This window comes from Heterodontus francisci, chromosome 4 (genome assembly GCF_036365525.1).
Source record: "Heterodontus francisci isolate sHetFra1 chromosome 4, sHetFra1.hap1, whole genome shotgun sequence".
In the NCBI taxonomy this organism is placed as follows: Eukaryota; Metazoa; Chordata; class Chondrichthyes; order Heterodontiformes; family Heterodontidae; genus Heterodontus; species Heterodontus francisci.
In genome coordinates this window covers 65462733-65480055 of record NC_090374.1, presented here as the reverse complement: position 1 = coordinate 65480055, position 17323 = coordinate 65462733, and positions in this window count along the sequence as shown.

Genomic DNA, 17323 nt, shown 5'->3' with positions numbered 1-17323 from the left:
CATTCCTCTAGGCAGCTGTTCATAGTTCATGCTTCAACTCCTTTACCAAGATGGTGTCTTGCGCAAAAGTCCGAGTGTATCAGGCCTGTGTCCTCAGTACCTTGCTCTATGGCAGCGAGGCCTGGACAACGTATGTCAGCCAAGAGCGACGTCTCAATTCATTCCATCTTCGCTGCCTCCGGAGAATACTTGGCATCAGGTGGCAGGACCGTATCTCCAACACAGAAGTCCTCGAAGCGGCCAACATCCCCAGCTTGTACACACTACTGAGTCAGCGGCGCTTGAGATGGCTTGGCCGTGTGATCCGCATGGAAGATGGCAGGATCCCCAAAGACACATTGTACAGCGAGCTCGCCACTGGTATCAGACCCACCGGCCGTCCATGTCTCCGCTTTAAAGATGTCTGCAAACGCGACATGAAATCCTGTGACATTGATCACAAGTCGTGGGAGTCAGCTGCCAGCGTCCGCCAGAGCTGGCGGGCAGCCATAAAGACGGGGCTAAAATGTGGCGAGTCGAAGAGACTTAGTAGTTGGCAGGAAAAAAGACAGAGGCGCAAGGGGAGAGCCAACTGTGCAACAGCCCCGACAAACAAATTTCTCTGCAGCACCTGTGGAAGAGTCTGTCACTCTAGAATTGGCCTTTATAGCCACTCCAGGCGCAGCTTCACAAACCACTGACCACCTCCAGGCACGTATCCATTGTCTCTCGAGATAAGGAGGCCAAAGAAAGTCTTGTGCTAAATGCAGGCTAAACTAGCATGGCAGCTTATAACCCAATTTTAGCCACCTCGGAGGCTTTTTAACACCTAAAGTATCTGGGGCAAATCACCTCTGTAGTTTTTGGTGAAAATGTTCAAGCTGCATAAACCACGGTTTAAGTAAATGCCTGATTTGGATTTTCTGGGGGTTTTACCGAGTTACTCTTCTGCTGTAGTTTGAATTGAAGAATTCGCATAATGCACTTAAATTTGACAATTCTTATTACGAACATATGAATTAGGGGCAGAAGTAGGCCATTCGGCCCCTCTTGCCTGCTCCTCCATTTAATAAGATCAAGGCTGATATGTTTGTGTTTTGAATTCCACACTCCCATCTGCCCCGATAACCTTTGATTCCCTTGCCGAACAAGAATCTATCTACTCCCGCCATAAAATTATTCAATGACCCTGCCTCCACCACCTTCTGAGGCAGAGAGTTCCAAAGTAAAGTGATAAAGTGAGTGTTTTCCACCTTCACACACCCTTTGTATGTTTGTATTACAGTATTGAGGTGAATAAGGGTGTAATAGAATGAATTAAGAAGAACTACCATCCTATTTGAAGGTGAAGTCCATTACAATTACTTCCATCTAAGTCACATCATATTACAGCCCCACCTGCCGGCAGTTTTCAGTCAATATACACACTATCCAAAGGAGATGCCTCAGGGTTAAGGCAAACAGCCTGCCCACTGGTAGCAGCCTTTGACACTCCCAAATGGGTGGAAAATGATTAGCCGACAATTATATGCTCTAAGATAATCAATTCACTCAATGCTCTGTGAGTAGTAGGTTGATCCCTTTTAACAAAGACCTTGACTGGTGGGGAAGTACCTGAGAAACTGGCATGCCGGTATAAGCAGTGTTGTACTCACCGTTGTGTGGAATTGGCCAGCACCATATGGTGCTGCTATGAACTGATTAGCTTGTGGATTAAAAGATCCTTGCATTCGAGATGCTGAGTTTCCAACTGTGAGAGTGATTGACAGACTAACTCATGTACTAGACTTTAGCCATGCTTCTCCATTTAATAAAGGGAAGAAAGATAGACAATCTACCCCTTGCAAATACTAATCTCACCACGTCCTCCATTTGGCAATAAATAAAAGTAATTTACTTAAGGATTGGGGTTTTCAAACCTTCACATAACACATCAAACACACCATTATTATTAACTCCTATGAAGCTTTTTTACTTATTAGGGGCCTCATTTTGCATACATTGTAAGTCAATCCTACTTGGAACAAAGGAAGAAATGAAGAAAGACAAAAGTGCTATTTTAGTCACAGGTCATGCTATAATGTCCTACATAATTATTCTTTTTCTTTTCATCGTGCAATTCTGAGAAAATATTTATAATTTTAAAATGACAGATGTTAGTTTTCTCTGCCTTTCTCTTTTAAAATATTTTTATGGCTGGGGGGTGCTAATTTTGGAGATTTTTAAGCACAAGCCATTTTGGATCAAACATTTAACATGAAAACTATTGAATAGCAAAATTAAATGGTATAGATGTTATTTTTTAAGGCAGCCTTGTGACTGTAGTAATGGATTATAATTAGCAATTCCTACTATTATTCTGGGTTAGCAGCACAAAGAAGTCTAGAAAACTCAGCAGATTATTGTGTATTCCGTTTCTAGTAGCATATAGCATAGACTTCACCTTACGCTGGCAGGCCAGATACATTTCTGGATTTGTGACTGGAGTGTTGTTAGAAGAAAAACAATTAATAACTGAGGTGTCTGTCCTGGAATCCTTAGGACTTGCTAACCCCTCTGTTTCCTTTTGGTGTAGGTTTCGGTGCTGAATTACTTTATTCTTATTTAGCTACAGTCCAGCTCCGAAAGTTAAGCTGTTTTGATCTGTTCATCATTTCTGTCCCCTTCTATGCCATAATAATGACATTTTGAGAGGTACTTTATTGTAAAATTTCTCCTTTCTGGCCATCCAGAGCCAAATGTTTATGTGTTAACTGACCAAGTACCTGAGAAGAGGCAGCTGTGAGACAATCTTTACTTTACAAATAGACTTAACTCACAGAAAAAAACCTCTTCAGTTTAAAAGCTCCCATGTGCACAATAAAACAAATTGGTCTGACAAAAGGGCTTCTCGCTGCCTGTACTTTCTATATGACTAACATGGTCTTCTACATAAAAGCAGACAGTAAAATAGATTCTGATGCTCACCCCAATGACTTCAATGGTGTTGAAATGCAAATCTAAGGTAGGTTATATGGACTTTTTGTTTTCACTGGGCTTCAGATTTGTGGGAAGTTAATAATGCGACCAACAAGAATGAATGAAAAGCTGTAAAAATGAATTTTAAAAAGATGAACAATATTTGTAAGTGTTCATGAAAATTCAATTTTGTGACAAATCACTGTTAAATAAATCAAGCATTTTTATATTGAACTGCATTGTACACAAACAACCTTCTTATTTATCATAACTTGACCTCACAAAACAAACTATAAGAATATGCAGGATTTATCGGGTACATCACACAATATACATGGCCTGATTATGTAAATAGTTGAGAAATGGCAGATAGGTTTTAATGTATAGTAATGATATAGTAAAATTGTGCAAAATGTCAGAGAATTTTATTTAAGTAGGCCTGTAGGATTGGGCTAAAATTATGGGCAGCACAGTGGTGCAGTGGTTAGCACCGCAGCCTCACAGCTCCAGCGACCGGGGTTCAATTCTGGGTACTGCCTGTGTGGAGTTTGCAAGTTCTCCCTGTGTCTGCGTGGGTTTTCTCCGGGTGCTCCGGTTTCCTCCCACAAGCCAAAAGACTTGCAGATTGGTAGGTAAATTGGCCATTACAAATTGTCCCTAGTATAGGTAGGTGGTAGGGAAATATAGGGACAGGTGGGGATGTGGTAGGAATATGGGATTAGTGTAGGATTAGTATAAATGGGTGGTTGATGGTCGGCACAGACTCGGTGGGCCGAAGGGCCTGTTTCAGTGCTGTATCTCTAAAAACTAAAAAAAATCTAAACCCTTGGGATGCAGCTGGTGCCTCCCATTAATGGAACAACACCAACAAGATTAAAGAGAGATATGGCTAAAATCAAACAAAACTAAAGAAAATGACAACTAAAATAAAAGCATGAAATCAAAATTATATAAGAGGAAAGGATGCTCTTTTATGACTCCATCCCCAGATGCTTGAAATGAAAAGAATTTGGGATAATCATTGACATTACCTGGAAAGAATGTGGGTTATGTGGGGTAGTTAACAATAATGCATATTGGGTACCAGAATGCATCTGGAAGCCACTGGACTACAAGCCAGAAGAAGCTTTGTTGCGATTGTACGGACCAATGATTAGAGACGTTCTGGAATATGTCACACAGTTTTAGTCCGCCTACCTAAAAAAAATGGTGTTTTAGAAAGGGTTCAGTGAAAAGCAATCATTTTGTTCAAGGCTTTAGGGGACTAAAAAAAGGCTCAAGTGACTAAACTTAATTTTACTAGAAAAAAGTTGACTGAGGAAGCAGAGTGTATATCTTTAAAATAAAGACAGGTGTCGATAAGATTGAAATGGCAACCTGTTTAACTTGGAAAATGACCATAAGCCCAAAGAATGCAAGTACAATATTCACAATTCTGAAGCAAAATTGAGATTACAGAAATCATTCCTTTCTCCCACAGCGTAATGGACATATGGAATAGACTCCCAAAGAGGTAACTGATTCAGAGTTTACTTAACACTTTTAAAAAGGAATTGGATTAATATCTGTTGAGAAGAGTATTGAATGTTATAGAGAATAAATAACAATGCCTGACTTGTTCACACCACCACCCTCTCAAAGACAACTAGGGATTGGCAGTAAATGACATCTTTGCCAGAGCCACCCACATCCCAAATAATGATATTTTAAAAATGCTAAAAAAAAATTCTCAGTCATTGCACAAAAGCTACATATGATAATCATCTACAGCACAGAAGGATGCCATTTGGCCCATTGAGTCCATGCTGGCTCTCCACAGAGTAATCCAGTCAGTCCTACTCTCCCATTCGATCCCCATAGTCCTGCAAGTTTATTTCCTTCAAGTGCCCATCCAATTTCCTTTTGAAATCATTGATTGTCTCATCTTCCACCACCCTCGTGAGCAGTGAGTTCCAGGTAATTATCACTTGCTGCATAAAAAAGTTCTTCCTCACATTTCCCCTCCATCTCTTGCCCAACACCTTCAATATGTATCCCCTAGTCCTTGTACCATCAGTTAATGGGAACAGTTTTTCCTTGTCTAACTTATCTAAGCCTGTTATAACCCTGTACATATTTATCACATCTCCCCTCAATCTTTTTCTCATTCATTACTGGGATGTGGGCGTCGCTGGCTAGGCCAGCATTTATTGCCCATCCCTAATTGCCCTTGAGAAGGTGGTGAGCTGCTTTCTTGAACTGCTTCAGTCCATGTGGGAGTAGGTACACTCACAGTGCTGTTGGGAAGGGAGTTCCAGGATTTTGACCCAGCGACAGTGAAGAAACGGCGATATAGTTCCAAGTCAGGGTGGTGTGTGGCTTGGAGGGGTACTTGCAGGTGGTGGTGTTCCCATGCATTTGCTGCCCTTGTCCTTCTAGTTGGTAGAGGTTGGGGGTTTGGAAGGTGCTGTTGAAAGACCCTTGGTGCGTTGCTGCAGTGCATCCAGTAGATGGTACACACTGCTGCCACTGTGCTTTGGTGCTGGAGAGAGTGAATGTTTGTGGATGGGGTGCCAATCAAGTGGGCTGTTTTGTCTTGGATGGTGTCGAGCTTCTTGAGTGTTGTTAGAGCTGCACCCATCCAGGCAAGTGGAGAGTATTCCATTACACTCCTGACTTGTACCTTGTAGATGGTGGACAGGCTTTGGGGAGTCAGAAGGTGAGTTACTTGCCGCAGGATTTTGAGCCTCTGACCTACTCTTGTAGGCATGGTATTTATATAGTTTCTTTGCTACAGGGAGAACAACCCAGCTCTTCCAACCTAACCTTGTACCTAAAATCCCCCATCCCTGGAACCATTCTGGTATATCTCCTCTACACCCTCTCAGGGACTCTCACATCCTTTCTAAAGTGTGGTGATGAGAACTGGACATAATACTCCAGTTGTGGCCTAAACAGAGCTTTAAAAAGGTTCAGCATAACTTCCCTGCTTTTGTGCTCAATGGCTCTATTTATGAAGCCTAAGATCCCATATGCTTTGCTAACCATTCTCTCAATATATCCTGCCACCTTTAAAGATCGATGCACAATCACCCCCAGGTCCCTCTGTTCCTGCACACTCTTTAGAACTGCACCATTAAGTCTGTATTGCCTCACCCTAACCCTCCTGCCAAAATGCATCACCTCACACTCATCAGTATTAAATTCCATCTGCCACCTGCCTACCCATTCTGCTAGCCTATCTATGTCCTGTTGCAGGCAGTTTGTATTGTCCTCACTGTTTGCCGCTCCTCAAAATTTGGTATCATCAGCAAATTTTGAAATTCTACTCTGTATTTCAAGATCCAAATCATTTATATATATCAAAAATGGTGATGGTCCTAGCACTGACACAACCATTTTGCTGTGGGTCTGCAGTCACATATAAGCCAGACCAGAAAAGGACAGCAGATTTCCTTCCCTGAAAGACAATAGTGAAGCAAATGGGTTTTTATGACAATCCAGTAGTTTCATGATCATTTAAACTAGCATTTTATTCCAGGTTTATTAACTAGTTGAAAATTCCGTAGCTGCTATGGTGAGATTTGAACTCATGCATACAGAATATTTGACTAGGCATGTGGATTACTAGCCCAGTAACATTACCACTACACTACATGCCCTTACTGTGGCTATGCCAATCAATTTTTAATTTTATTTTTTCCAAAAGTTAAGAAACTATCTTGCTTTAAAATACTCAGGGCAAAATATTATCATTCATAGTGCAAGTTTGCAATCTGTGCCTACACTATACACTAATATTATAAACAAATTGAAAAGAATATGTAGCCCAATTTGGTTTGCCTACAGTCAATTTTTTGAGCTCTTGGCTAGGGTTAACTATTACTTTATGATGTGATCTTAGGAATGATTCAACCAAAAAGGAAATATTTTCAAATGCTAAACACAAGAAATTTGATCAGCCCAATGTGGTGGCGTTCCGCAGGGATCAGTCCAAGTCCCCTGTTTTTTGTGGTATGTATTCACGACTTGGATGTAAATGTAGGGGGCATGATCAAGAAGTTTGCAGATGACACAAAAATTGGCTGTGTGGTCAATAGCGAGGAGGATAGCTGTAGGCTTCAGGAAGATATCAATGGACTGGTCAGGTGGGCCCAAAAGTGGCAAATGGAATTCAACTTGGAGAAGTGTGAGGTGATGCATTTGGGGAGGTCAAACAAGGCAAAGGAATACACAATTAATGGAAGAATACTGAGAGGTGTAGAGGGACCTTGGAGTGAATATCCACAGATCCCTGAAGATAGCAGGATAGTTCGATAAGGTGGTTAAGAGGGCATATGGCATCCTGACCTTTATTAGCCGAGATATCGAATACAAGAGCAGGGAGGTTATGCTGGAACTGTATAACTCATTGGTTAGGCCACAACTTGGGTATTGTGTGAAGTTCTGGTCACCTCATTACAGAAAGGATGTAATTGCACTGGAGGGGGTACAGAGGAGATTTATGAGGATGTTGCCAGGACTAAGCAATGCAGCTATGAGGAAAGATTGGATAGGCTGGGGTTGTTCTCCTTGGAGCAGAGGAGGCTGAGGGGAGATTTGATTGAGATGTACAAAATTGTGAGGGGCCTGGATAGAGTGGATAGGAAGGGCCTATTTATCTTACAGAGAGATCAGTGACTAGGGGGCATAGATTTAAAGTGATTAGTGGAAAGATTAGAGGGAAGATGAGGAAAAGTTTTTTCACCCAGAGAGTGGTAGGGGTCTGGAACTCACTGCCTGTAAGGGTAGTAGAGGCAGAAACTCTCAACTCATTTAAAAAGTGTCTGAATATGCACCTCAAGTGCCGCAACCTGCAGGGCTACGGACCAAATGCTGGAAGGTGGGATTAAGCTGAGTGGCTCATTTTTTGGCCGGCGCAGTCACTATGGGCCAAGTGGACTCTTTCTGTGCCATAAACCTTCTATGATTCTCTGTGCTCCCTGCCACATTGAGTCCATTTAACAAATCGTTAAAAGAGGAGATTGCCTTCTTTACAGAAAACAAGGGAGAAAGGGATAACCTCTCAATGCTATTGGACATTAAGGTAGGAAAAAGGGGAATAACTTTGATGAAAAAAATGAAGTGAAGGCTGTGGCCATACAATTTTGGAACTATTGCCACTGAAAAAGCAGTTTGAATCAAAAATTTGGAGTGAGCATCGAGCTAGTTTTGTGCAGATCATCGGTGAATTAGTATAAGGGAGGAGAAAATCAGAAAAACTATGGCCAGATGATTGGAACAATATGAAGTATCTTCACAGATATAGGAAGTGAAAGAAGAGGAGGATTTATGGGGGAAAGGTAGATTATTTCTTTAGCCAAATAAAACTTGTCAAGTGGGGTAAATAGCAAGCAGAGTGTCTGTTAGAGTTAGATAAAGGAAGCAATAGAACAATGTAATACCATCAAAGTGTTAGGATGAATGGCTAGTAATAGAATTTATATGGTTAATACAGATGCAGTTTCCTTACTTAAAGATTTTAAATAAAGTAACAGAGAAGGAAATATTAGGTCACCATGCCACAAACCTTCGTCAATTTGATTGACAAGCCTAGACTAAGCTATCAACCTTGGTTCAGTGATAACACTGTTGCCTGTGGGTTACAGCATCATGGGCTCAAGCCCCACTCTAGAGACTAGAGCACATAATCCAGGCTGACACTTCAGTTCAGCACTGAAGGCATGTTGCACTGGTGGAGGTACTGTCTTTCAGATTGGACTCTGCCCTCTCATGTAAACATTAAATGTCCCATGGCATTATTAAAAGAAGAGCCAACATCTATTTCTCAATCACTGAGGGGTAGAAATTGGATCTCACCCAAGTCTGATAACAATTGCTGCACTGAAACTGATGCACAAGAGGACCATGCAAAATAGGTCCTCTTGAAATCATCAGGACGCAACCAGTGTGGGGTGCACACCAGTTATGCCCCACAGGGCAGAGGGCCTGTCCTGAAGGGGATAAAGATTATCTGGCTGTGACACCATCATCAGCATCAGCCCTAGGATGAGTCCCAGGTGGGGTGGGGTGTGGGGATCACACTGGGTGTGAGTGATGGGAACAGCAACCTCCAGTTTCAATGTGGAAGCAACTGAAACATTCCTGCTCCTTCTGACTCCAAATTCAGATAAGCCTTTTTTTAACTGATCTGTTTGTGGCAACCTCCAGAATTCCCTTTAAGGATGGTTGGTTTGGCAGTTTAAGGCCCAAGAAAACTGATCCCATGCTGTTTTAAGCTAGAATAAATTGACTGCCGTTGCAACATGATGCCATTAGGACCTGGAGTTACATTGGAAATGGGCCTAATTCTGGTTTCAGACATGTATGCTGGGTGACCTCTGGAGTGCCCTAATCAATTTGACATGCAGCGTGCTCCAAGCACAGAATGAGCACAAGCATGCAATGTGCCATATTGGAACTGAGAAATAGAACCTGCGTGATTCTATTGATAAACCAGATTATCTGGTAATTTATATTATTGCTGTTTGTGGGAAATTGCTGCACACAATCTGTTTTTCTCTACATTACAACAGTGATTATACACAAAGAAGATAATTTAGACTTTAGATAGTGTAAAACATGTAATACTGTTCAACGCATTTCTGATTTCTGTTTCCATTGACATAAATTCTATCCTGGGGTTAAAAATGTAACTACCAAGAGTGCTCAAAATTATAGAAAGGATAGGGAGAAACTGTTTCTACTAGTAGAAGGGTCAATAGCCAAAGGTCATGGATTTAAGATAACTGGTAAAAAAAACAAGAAGGAGATAGGAGAATTTATTTTATGCAGCAAGGTATTCTGATATTGAATTCATTGCCTGAAAAACTGGTGAAAGGAGGTTTAATGGTAACTTTTGAAAGGAAATTGGATAAGTACTTGAAAATGAAAATTTTCAGGGCCATGAGGAAAAAACAGCAAAGTAAGATCAATTCAATTGGTCTTTCAAAGAGTCGGCACAGGTCAACATGAAGGACCAAATTACCTCCTTCTGACTGTAAGATTTTATGATTCTAATAATTTATTCTATGAAGAAGTAAATTTGGGACAGATATCAGGACACAAAGTTTCTTGACACAAAGACAGTCACGTCTTTGACAATAATATAAATGGGGCAATATCAGATCAGTTGTCCGTTACACAATGGGAACGGAAATCAGGAGAAGAGTAAATCAAACAGTCAATCCAATATCACCTCATTGGCACTATTACCAAAAAGTTAAAATTACCCCCCACCCCCACCCCTCAAAAGAGTGATCAACAACTTTAGGAGAAATTTGCAGGGCTGTGGACAAAGAGCAGGGGGAGTAATTGGTTAATTCTTTCAAAGAGCCGGCACAGGCACAATAGGCTGAATGGCCCTCTTCTGTGCTGTATGATACTATCATATGGAACAGTTTCCCATTTGGACTAGTGGAAGTGAAATTGAATGCAGCAATTAAGGGATGTCAGGTTCATTTTGGACTGATGACTATGAAGGTCTTCATCATCCATAATTATTTTGCGATCTTGTGAAGCCTACACTAAGCAGTAGGAAAAAGCATCTGTTTATAGTGTTAAAAGTTCAGTTATCCAAATCAAAAAATAATAGTAAGACTGCAGCTCTCACTGATAAATCATCCTAGTTTTAAAATGTGGAGTTCTTTAATGATTAGCTTGTAGGCCTCTCAGCAACCTTTTTATATTGCGCTCAGAGAATCAATAGCTGCATTGCAAAGATACACAAGGAATTCAGAGTAGGACTAGTTTACATTCATTTGTAGTGTGTGATGATGCCACTGCACATACAAAGCATTGCCTCCAAATTTTCACAAACATTTGTTTTCACAGAATCACTTCGGCCTATCCTTCGGATTCTGCAGACTGCATATGCTGCTGGTGAGGAGTCACTGTCCAAATGCTGCACTGTGAACTCAGCCCAAGTATTCTTTTGATGGCTGTGTAACTTAAGATGCAGTTCATAAACAGATCTTAGGGCCTCGATTCCCTTAAGATCTGTCTATGAGTCAGCCAAATACAGAAGCCTCCTTAGATTAGATGGTCTAAGGAGGCCCCAGCAGTAAGCAAAAAGGACAGCGGCACTCAGAAAGCCCTGAGGCTGGCTGTCAGGAATGCAGCTATAGGCTTCCCAATGCAAGTCCCTATAATGAAGCAGGCCTGTCCCATTTTTGTACCTAGCCCATGCTAATGACTTGGAACAGAAAAATCACATGGACTGAGGTCTTCACAAACACAGCAGACTTTGTGCATGCTATGGCTTTCTGGTACCTGGTGCCTGGTGCACAGGGGAGAGGAAAATCACTCTAATAGTTATTAGATCAATGAAGTGATTCTTGAAGAAAAGAGAACTAATTAAATTTAAATATTTTATAAGCTAATACAAGTAATTTTAAATACTTTGCAAAACTGCTAACATTTTTCCAAGCTTATTAATGTTTATTGATGGCAACACTAAATGCTCTGCATACATTGGAACCTATTACTGATGAATTACCTTGAATATTGGGTACTGGACAGAAAATGTGCTTTTGGTGGACAATTTGCCTTTTATCAAATCTCCTATGTCAGTGATTCTCAAATTGTGGTCTACGAAATAATGTGAAAGTGCTTATCAAGCAGGGCCAGCCTTATAGGTAGGGATATGGGCAACGTCCCAGGGTGACATGGTCACGGGGGGAGGGGGAAGGTAGGGGGGGGTTGGTGCTGTGGTCAAGAGTAATTGACTGGAGGTGGGCTTAGTGTGAGCCTTGGAGCAGCAGCAGAGTGTGGCAAACATCACACCAAGGACAGACAGACTTTGCAGTGAGAAGCAGGCACACCCATCTTACCGATATCTGCAAGTAAATACTTGTTTTCTTAAAAACATTATTAAAACACTCTTTACATGCAGCATTTTCATATTATGAGTATTATATAGATTAATTTAATGGGGGGGGGGGTTCTGTGATTACTAATCCATTTGAAAAGGGGTCCTTCAAACATAAATGCTTGAGAGTGTTATCTAGAGATACAGCAATGAAACAGGCCCTTTGGCCCACTGAGTCTGTGCCGACCATCAACCACCCATTTATACTAATCCTACACTAATTCCATATTCCCACCACATTCCCACCTGTCCCCACATTCCCCTACCACCTACCTATACTAGGGGCAATTTATAATGGCCAATTTACCTATCAACCTGCAAGTCTTTGGCATGTGGGAGGAAACCGGAGCACCCGGAGGAAACCCACGCAGACACAGGGAGAACTTGCAAACTCCACACAGACAGTACCCAGAATTGAACCCGGGTCGCTGGAGCTGTGAGGCTGCGGTGCTATGACCAAGGTGGAAGGAGTGCACCATCTTTTCTAGTTCCACTTTTCCACAGGTCACAACATATGTTTAAATGTTTGCCCAGTTACCGATGTGGTCAATGATATGCTCTACTCTTTATCTCAGAATAATGTACACCAACCAGGTTTCTTTAATAAACAACAAAATTATCAGTTTATTACAAAACAAGACTTATCCAGTAACAAAGCAAAGCATTAACACACTGATTGAAACATGAAAGTTCCATTTTAAAATCCCTCACACACAAACTCACACACACACATACACACACATGCAGAAAAAATATATAGAAAGTCTCTCTGCAGAGGTCTGTGAGAAGAAAAAGACAATAAAAAGAATACTTTGGCCAAATACTTGTTAATTCTTGAAGAAAAAAGAGAAGACATGGAAGGATGTCAGTTGTCCCTTTTGGTCTGCATCTGGGTATACGGTAACAGGTCACTGGGATCTTTTCTAGAGCAGTTCTTTTCAGGCGGCATCAAGAATTAATCTGGCAGGGTTTTCCAGGAGAAATGTGGCATCAGGAGTTTCAGCGAGCACATGCTCGAATTGCAGCATTTTTCCAAAGACAAGAGGAAAGAGGAGCTGACACACTGGACTTCTCAGGGTCTCTTAGAGAGGTGCAGGAAAGGTGAGCTGGGGGTGTCTTTTTCCTTGGCAGGCAAAACACCAACTGTCTTCAAAACAGTTCACACCCCAATTGAACTGAAAACAATCCAAACCCCAAACAGAAAGTCAACCTCTTGACCTCCACAAACCTTGACATATGGCTTCTCTGTAAACATCTCCCCTTAGTTCAAGGTTCCTATTAAATTTTGTTTATTTATCTTAAGGCAGGTGAGCTCCAGTAGAGGTTGTTTTTTTTCGCACTCCTTGATTCTTCTAGTAAGTGTTTTCAGTCAAGTGTCCTTTCAATGACCCCAGTGAAAAAAACAAAGTCCAGCATTTTTTCGGGCTACCACATGAATCAATTTCCACAATTTAAATATGAGTCCTTAAAAACATATTTTTAAAAAAGAAGCCTCTCATAACAAAAATCTTAAGAGCCTTAAATAGTTCTGTGGTTTGTTTAATATTGATGAAATATACATTTTTCTGAAAGATTTCTAGTGGTTCTAACCAATTTCTTTCTTTCTTTTGGGCCTCCTTATCTCGAGAGACAATGGATACGCGCCTGGAGGTGATCAGTGGTTTGTGAAGCAGCGCCTGGAGTGGCTATAAAGGCCAATTCTGGAGTGACAGGCTCTTCCACAGGTGCTGCAGAGAAATTTGTTTGTCGGGGCTGTTGCACAGTTGGCTCTCCCCTTGCGCCTCTGTCTTTTTTCCTGCCAACTACTAAGTCTCTTCGACTCGCCACAATTTAGCCCTGTCTTTATGGCTGCCCGCCAGCTCTGGCGAACGCTGGCAACTGACTCCCACGACTTGTGATCAATGTCACACGATTTCATGTCGCGTTTGCAGACGTCTTTATAGCGGAGACATGGACGGCCGGTGGGTCTGATACCAGTGGCGAGCTCGCTGTACAATGTGTCTTTGGGGATCCTGCCATCTTCCATGCGGCTCACATGGCCAAGCCATCTCAAGCGTCGCTGACTCAGTAGTGTGTATAGGCTGAGGGTGTTGGCCGCTTCAAGGACTTCTGTGTTGGAGATATAGTCCTGCCACCTGATGCCAAGTATTCTCCGAAGGCAGCGAAGATGGAATGAATTGAGACGTCGCTCTTGGCTGGCATACGTTGTCCAGGCCTCGCTGCCGTAGAGCAAGGTACTGAGGACACAGGCCTGATACACTCGGACTTTTGTGTTCCGTGTCAGTGCGCCATTTTCCCACACTCTCTTGGCCAGTCGGGACATAGCAGTGGAAGCCTTACCCATGCGCTTGTTGATTTCTGCATCTAGAGACAGGTTACTGGTGATAGTTGAGCCTAGGTAGGTGAACTCTTGAACCACTTCCAGAGCGTGGTCACCAATATTGATGGATGGAGCATTTCTGACGTCCTGCCCCATGATGTTCGTTTTCTTGAGGCTGATGGTTAGGCTAAATTCATTGCAGGCAGCCGCAAACCTGTCGATGAGACTCTGCAGGCACTCTTCAGTGTGAGATGTTAAAGCAGCATCGTCAGCAAAGAGGAGTTCTCTGATGAGGACTTTCCGTACTTTGGACTTCGCTTTTAGACGGGCAAGGTTGAACAACCTGCCCCCTGATCTTGTGTGGAGGAAAATTCCTTCTTCAGAGGATTTGAACGCATGTGAAAGCAGCAGGGAGAAGAAAATCCCAAAAAGTGTGGGTGCGAGAACACAGCCCTGTTTCACACCACTCAGGATAGGAAAGGGCTCTGATGAGGAGCCACCATGTTGAATTGTGCCTTTCATATTGTCATGGAATGAGGTGATGATACTTAGTAGCTTTGGTGGACATCCGATCTTTTCTAGTAGTCTGAAGAGACCACGTCTGCTGACGAGGTCAAAGGCTTTGGTGAGATCAATGAAAGCAATGTAGAGGGGCATCTGTTGTTCACGGCATTTCTCCTGTATCTGACGAAGGGAGAACAGCATGTCAATGGTCGATCTCTCTGCACGAAAGCCACACTGTGCCTCAGGGTAGACGCGCTCGGCCAGCTTCTGGAGCCTGTTCAGAGCGACTCGAGCAAAGACTTTCCCCACTATGCTGAGCAGGGAGATTCCACGGTAGTTGTTGCAGTCACCGCGGTCACCTTTGTTTTTATAGAGGGTGATGATATTGGCATCGCGCATGTCCTGGGGTACTGCTCCCTCGTCCCAATTACACTGTAAAGAAAAGAACAACTGGCCTTCGACGCCATACTGTGCAGTTAATTATCATGTAGTTCTCTGGACTTTTGCACCTACCTGTGCAATGTTTCTAAACCTAAATAGAAAAGCTTAACAAAGGTCAAATGCATTTGCCGTGTCCATATATTTAAGACTGGGGTCTCTGACCTATGATGCATTGATTGATTTATTGGTTTTAGTGTGGCTCTTGCCCAACCAAGAACCTCTTTGGTGTAACTCAATCAGTTTTTTTTTAAATGTGGGGGTTATCAGCAGTGCCATTTGTCACATGGCTGCATTCAGGTTTCTTTGATTTCAGCTGCTGGGAATCTATTGGTCTCTTTCAAATTGAATGGGCGAGCAAAATGAAAAAGCTTTACTGTGATAAGAGTTCCACAATTCAGCCCAATAATAAAATCAGTGGGTTCTAGTAATCCTCATTATGTGTCACAGAAGTAGTTTTAAACAACCACATTTTACACAACAGTTCTTCAGCAGCCTTCTCTGCTTTATCCTGACTTGCCGCATCTGCAGAAAAAAGACTATAGCGTTAACTTTGGTGAGCTTGAGCAGCATTGTATCTTAATCTGGATCTTTCATGGGGAGAGTAGCAGAGGGTGAAGAGTGTGACGAATACATAATAACATTAAATAAGAAAAGATATACAATCTCACGAACCCTATCTCCATCCCTAACTACCCGGCCAGATTGAAGCCAATTATTGCCATTGCTTCCTCTTTATGTGCTGTTAAATGCCAAATGTTAGGATGTCTTCCTCCAGTGGCCTGGTGTTTTCTAGCATTATGTGTTGTTTTCTCCTCTGGGAGGAATAGTGTTAATTGGTTGTTACAGTTTCAATATCCACCAGGATTCATGAAATAGATGGCAGTAATGGTAAGTGAAAGGGAGCAAGGACCTAGGGTGTGAGACTTCAACATTTTAGAACCGATTACAGGATGTGAGATACTTGACATGAGTGATGCAAAGTGACTTGGCTTCTGGGAGAAGGAATATGGTGTCATGTGATACCCTAAGCGACAAGGCTTGACTGCTGTTCAAGAAAATACCCACAAGCTTTTCTGTGGTTCAGCATCTGCCCAGTTATTCATCTTAAAACATTCTGACCTTTGCTGCCCTATTGAAGTCACTAAAGTTCTTCCACATCGCAGGGCAATCCTCAGGATTATAGCAATCCTGTTCACAGCCACCTACTTCCACATATGCTGCTCCATTTTTTAAAAATTATTCATTCACGGGATGTGGGTGTCGCTGGCCAGGCCAGCATTTATTGCCCATCCCTAACTGCCCTTGAGAAGGTGGTGGTGAGCTGCCTTCTTGAACCGCTGCAGTCCATGGGAGGTAGGGACACCCACAGAGCTGTTAGGAACGGAGTTCAAGGATTTTGACCCAGCGACAGTGAAGGAACGGCGATATAGTTCCAAATCAGGATGGTGTGTGACTTGGAGGGGAACTTGCAGGTGGTGGTGTTCCCAACCATTTGCTGCCCTTGTCCTTCTAGCTGGTGGAGGTCACGGGTTTGGAAGGTGCTGTCTAAGGAGCCTTGATGCACTGCTGCAGTGCATCTTGTTGATGGTACACACTGCTGCCACGGTGCGTCGGTGGTGGAGGGAGTGAATGTTTGTGGATGCCAATCAAGCGGGCTGCTTTGTCCTGGATGGTGTCAAGCTTCTTGAGTGTTGTTGGAGCTGCACCCATCCAGGCAAATGGAGAGTATTCCAACACAATCCTGGCTTGTGCCTTGTAGATGATGGGCAAGCTTTATGGAGTCAGGAGGTGAGTTACTCGCCACAGGATTCCTAGCCTCTGACCTGCTCTTGTAGCCATGGTATTTATAAGGCTCCTCCAGTTCAGTTTCTGGTCAATGGTAACCCCTAGGATGTTGATAGTGGGGGATTTAGCGATCGTAATGCCATTGAATGTCATGGGGAGATGGTCATTGCCTAGCACTTGTGTGGCACGAATGTTACTTGCCACTTTTCAGCCCAAGCCTGGATATTGTCCAGGGCTTGCTGCATTTCTACACAGACTGCTTCAGTATCTGAGGAGTCACGAATGGTGCTGAACATTGTGCAATCATCAGCAAACATCCCCACTTCTGTCCTTATGATGGAAGGAAGGTCATTGATGAAGCAGCTGAAGATAGTTGGGCCTCGGACACTACCCTGAGGAACTCCTGCAGTGATGTCCTGGAGCTGAGATGATTGACGTCCAACAACCAC